Here is a 5,757-nt window from a genome sequence, read left to right as displayed (position 1 = left end):
GGATAATTTATTACAAAAAAATAATGAGCACCACATTATAAAATATTTAAACACTAAAAATTATAAAGTACAGGCTATTTCAAAACAAATTCAATGATTATCGAGCGTACTCATAGTGTTTGTTTCTAATATAGGAGTGCAACGTCGCGCGCAATTGCTGCTGTCATGCGATGCGGCCGCGTCGCGTCGGCAACGTCGCGTGTGAGCGGCGCTCCAAAAATTGCTATTTTTCCATAGTAAATCTTTTGTTTCACGTGCAGGACTGTTGCGAAATTTCTCTTTCACTCTTATTGGATTTCGTATTTGGGCAATGTACTGAATCTTGTTTCATAGGAGCGCAATCGAGAGCGCTCCGTAAGCTCCGTTTCGCGCGTTACATAAGAAATGAACAAGAGTGTACTGTGTATGTACTTAATGATGTATTTTTATTTATAAGGTTTCAAATTTTATTCATATTAATATTGGAGTTTTTACGATAGATTTTAAATAGTGATATCAATTAATAAATGAATGAGCAGGTATAACTTTATACTATAATTATTTATGGGAGTTCACTGCACCAGCGCTCCTTAGGACAAATTTGAAAGTTTGTTGGAAATTCTCAGGCCACATATTCGAAAACAAAATACCAATTATAGATTGGCTATTTCCGCTGAAGAAAGACTATCAGTCTGCCTCAAGGGATATTTATTTATTTATTTTTTTTTATTTATAACATTTATTTCAGGTAACAGACAATAAATTGTACAGACCCATAGAATAAATACCTTACAGACTAACATACATATAATATTTTATAACTAAAACTATTAAGCACTACACTATACACAATTCACGGCACTGGCAGTGTCATATTGCGCTGAATGGGCTTCGGCTGGGTGTTGCGAAGCCGCCCGCGAAACCGCCGGAACACGACACCACGGGGCCAGAACTCCTCGCTCATGAAGGTCGACAGCTGCTCGCTCGGTACACGCACAACAAATGAATTAAAGTTCAAATTATTGCGCGGCTCCAGGCGCTGGACCCTCACGATAAACTTGGTCTTCACCCGCACATACTCCACTACATCAGAAGCTTGGGTGGAGTGGTGCAGGCGGGACACGTACAGCTGCGTCGTCGGTATGGCGGGCCGCAGCAGGTGGTTGTTACCGGTCGGGGCGGTACCACACTTGTTGGAGGAGGGCTTCTTTTTCTTCTTCCTTTTCTCTACCTTTGTAAAGCCCTCCTCATCGAGTGGATGTCTATTCACGCTCGACAAGGGTGCCGCACGGCGCGGGGAGTCCCTGTGCTTAACGGGATCTCCATCTCGGGTGATTTCTTGCCGCTTTACGGGAGGCTTGGCGGCAGCGGCCGCGTAGCCAGCCGGTGTCGGGTTGGCTACACGAGGCGGGCTCTCCGGGGGAGGCGCGGGTCAGGCGGGGCGCGGCGTGACGCGGTCGACGGCCGGCGGCGTCGTCAAATTCGCTGACTCAAAAGTCTCACGTTGCGCTCCACGACGCGTGTTCACATTTGAAACCTCCGCTGACCTACATAATGAAATTGAATCGCGCAGGGCGACGACCTCATTACGCAGATCGTTGATGGTGGATTGGGAAGCTCCAAATTTAAACTCCATCTCCTTTAGGGCCGTCCTTAATGAAGTGATGTCCTTAAGAAGGCGGGTGACGTCGACGTGGTCGAATGTGACGGGAGGCAGCTTACGCAAATCCTTCGCCACGAAAGTCGGCACGTCGTCCGGATCGGTCTTCTTGAACACCTTGATGATGTCCCGTAGACTCCTCTCTCCCTTCTCGTCCCTCCTGCGAGACGGCATCTGGTCGGCCATATTCAATGGCAAAAAGAGTAGTGATTTGGCGTCACGTATCTCTCCTTCCGTAAAATTGCTCGTGCAAATTTGCTCTATGCTAACTTCATCCATGACATCCAGCTGATACTGCAGGAATGCCAGGACTTCATTAGGCACAAGCCTAGCGCTCATTGTTGCGAGCGATAACTTCGACAATAAAAAATATTAATTATTTCAGTACTAGCTGCTCCACGCGGTTTCAGCCCCGTGGCCGTGACTCCACTCCTGTTGGTCGTAGAGTGATGATATATAACCTATAGCCTTCCTCGATAAATGAGCTATCTAACACCGAAATAATTTTTCAAATCGGACCAGTAGTTTCCGAGATTAGCGCGTTCAAACAAACTCTTCAGTTTTATAATATTAGTATAGATTATTTAAATATAACATTGTTTATCTCACATTGCAGTAACAAAGATCTGTTCCTGGTAATTAAGACTGCATTATATTATATTAATTTAAATATTTTCTATTCATATCATTACATGCAATTTCCTTCATAAATAGAAAATCTATCCTCAAACAAGAACATGGTAACTGCTTTCCTGCTATATTATGTCACAGAATACATAATAGTAGCTAAACGCTACAGAACGGACACTCTCCACCTCCCGCCAAAATTAAACACTTACCTCACCCCGCACGATCAGCCTGAAAATGGTCCGTATTTGTCTGCAAGGACGATACGCAACGAATGATTTAATAGACTCGACATCGGTCTCATCGTGACGAGTATGTACATACATATTACACTGGTTATACAAATATACATTGGTTATACATAATATGATGATTTAAGATGTTCGTCATGTTTATCACAAGCTTCCGTTTCAATTGGATAATTGTTAAAAAGTTCGAGAATTGATAAGGGTAAGCAAGCAAGTATTCAGTTACACGATTTATTCTGATAAGATATTGAGTGTATATCTATGTATGCGTCTATAAAAATTTGTGGTTTTCTTCGTCAAGCACAGTTCCACCGTGAGCCTTATGGATCGCACATAACCTATAAGATAGCTAGCTTTGAAAAAATATTAAACCAACTTAGTGGTGTAGTGCACTTAAAGGAATTTTGAGAAGGTAAACATTTTGATTTTGTATACGATTAAAATGATTGTCAACAATTATAATTTATGCGTTGTTTATTTATATTTTTAAATACCTGAAGTGTGACTTTATGTTCAATAAACGCGCCAAGTTTAAAATTCACTCGGACAAAATTTCACTGTTCCCATGAAAGTTCGATATGAAACACGTCAAAATTTCATATTTGTATGGGTGAAATAATATAAATTCTCGAATTTTGCATGATAGAAATTAAAAAACCACTACTTTCATTGTTTCATTACTTACTCGGTTGGGCGGAAGCGGTGCGCGGTCGATTTTGCAATTGGCTCGCGTACGGTGTTTCGTTCCAAGCGTGCAGAGTGGTGACGTGGCGGCAACGCTCGTCGCCGTTCAACTCCCGCGTGATCCATTAAATTAATTAGTAATCGTACACTAAAATCTAAGCCCGTTAAAACTGTTCAATTTGAAAACGCAATATTTGTGGAGCGCAATCATACTCCAAAGTGCCCTCCGCGTCCTCCAGCCCAATACGACAAATAAAAACATGTTTATTTAACATATATACTTAAACTTTTGGCGGTAAAAGATTTACGCCCGAAATTAATAATGTATCTCCTATCCAAGATTATGACCAATCCTGGATTACTGCGTGTTGCTCGATTGATCTCCGATCTGCGTGCCAATAACAAATGACTGCAATCCAAATTTTTTGTGATACCGGGATCAGTGGCGATCTTTTCCCTCTTGACCGTTCCGTTCCTAGCACAATGTTTGATGTATGCAATACGTTTAGCTAAATGTTTAATAGTAACAAACTAGTCTTAAAATATTATAAAGAATATCCAAAATACTAAAAGCAAATAATTTTGTGAAAGCGTGTAAAAACTTTACTAGGAATTATATTTTATCACATAAAATATGATATCAAGTAAAAATACTTTACCTAAAATGGAATGTGTATTGGTCTGTTCTGTGGCAAGTGACAACAGCTATCAAACTGTGAACGTTTATGCGTTTAAATATTGCGAACATACAAATAATAAATAAGTAAAACAAGTTATAACAGTTAGTCATTAATTACCTATTATTCATTATCAATAATGGATTGCGAAATCGTAAGTACCTTTTTGTTATTTCATAAGGTGACGCTTTTGTGCTCCCAACTTACGCTCAATTTCGCGCCTAAATCTTATTTTTTTGTTTCTAGGTAAAAGGCAAGCCTCTTACAAAAGAGGAATCCAAGTTCTTGCTTGAATTAATAGAAGGGAGTAAAATCATAACAACGAAAACAACGAACGCCACCAATAACAAACTAAAAAACGAGGAATGGGTTAGATTGACCGAGCGGTTCAATGCCCAGGCTACGAATTGTCCCAGGACACCTCAGCAGCTGCGTTTGAAATGGGAAAATTTAAAAAAGAATTCTCGCAAACGCAGCACTAAAATAAGGATGAACCAAATTAAGGTTAGCTAGTCGTGTTCGTTCATAGTTGTGTTTTTAATTGGACTTCAGAATGTAATGACTTATTAATTCTATTTACCTACATTGAATTTTTAGACTGGTGGTGGTCCTGCTGATTATACATATACCCCCAGATGACATACTGGACCGAGTTTCTGGTTTACTAGGAAGTACTGCCAGTGGATTTACTGTGCCATTTGGGGGTGATAAGGAAACAGTAGGTGTTGATATTGGTGGCATGAGTGGAGATGGTGGAGCTAGTGGTGACGGTATTGGTGATGGGTTTGCTAGGGTTTCTGATGATATAAGTAAGGCTGCAGATTTGATGCCTACATCAAGTAACCATGACATTGAAATTGTTATATGCAGTGGTGAGGGTGATGGTGTCATACAAAATCAGGTTTCGGAGAGTGTTGACCAAAATGTGTTAACACCAAATAAGCCAAAGAGGTTTACTCTTAATACACCGAGGACAGGTAACTTTTGTTTTTCAAACCCTATTCTTAATGCATTCATTATAGAGCTCAAGGAATATCCTCCAAATAAATCTTGAATCCTCATGTGTCCTAGGTCCATCATTATAGTCAGTGTGTTGTCTATCAATCAGTCACACCAGACAAAACCTATTACATATTTTGTAAAAACTATTCTAAAAACTATATTAACTATTTTTTCAAGCGAAAGAGAAAAAAAAAGACTCGATTAGTAAAGTATTTCGGTCGCTATCGTGTTAACAAGAAAAAGGATCCGCACATACAGACACACGGACGTCCAAGACAGAACTTTTTTAAACTGTTTTTTAACTAGTTTAAATAACAAAAATGACATCAAAAATATCATGAACGTTAAAAATAGTGTTTTTTCTTAATATGTGTGTGTATGTATTATCTTACAAGTGCAATGTATGATACATAAAGACATTTTAAGTTTGAAAAATCAGATGTTTTGCGCGAAGTGACAGTAGTACCCACCTCAACGCTTCGCTTATGAGGCGTGCAATATTTATTAAAAAAAAATTATGAGGCGTGCACTTTTGGATTTTCCAAATTATTTGAAAATTTCATCATCTGTTGTTTTACAGTATTTTTCTATGAAAATATTATGTGCAGTTTACAATAAAAACTACGTATATCGAAACAATACAGCTTTGTCTGAATATTAAAATATTATGTTCTCAGTTCAATTACATTATTACTATTTTCGTACATTTCGATATCAGTTGAAAATATTGTATCATATAAAATTTTTGGTATAACAAGGTAATGCGCTTTCGTGTTTTAACTACATAATTAGTTCAATATTAATTTAGCCGTAAAATACGTTATTTTGTTATTAATTTGAATAATATTATTGTAAGGAATCTAATTCAGTGTTAGATTTT

The 5,757-nt window shown here is 38.6% G+C and overlaps 1 pseudogene; it reads right to left on the bottom strand.

Moving 5' to 3' along the window:
- Positions 1 to 832: 832 nt before the first annotated feature.
- LOC149895221 (uncharacterized) lies at positions 833 to 1,978 on the bottom strand (annotated as a pseudogene).
- Positions 1,979 to 5,757: the final 3,779 nt, after the last annotated feature.

Source organism: Colias eurytheme, chromosome 32 (assembly GCF_061535395.1).
Source record: "Colias eurytheme isolate Ceu_HAF_F1 chromosome 32, ilColEury1 Martin Lab GWU primary, whole genome shotgun sequence".
NCBI lineage: Eukaryota > Metazoa > Arthropoda > Insecta > Lepidoptera > Pieridae > Colias > Colias eurytheme.
This window is presented reverse-complemented; position numbering and strand designations above follow the sequence as displayed.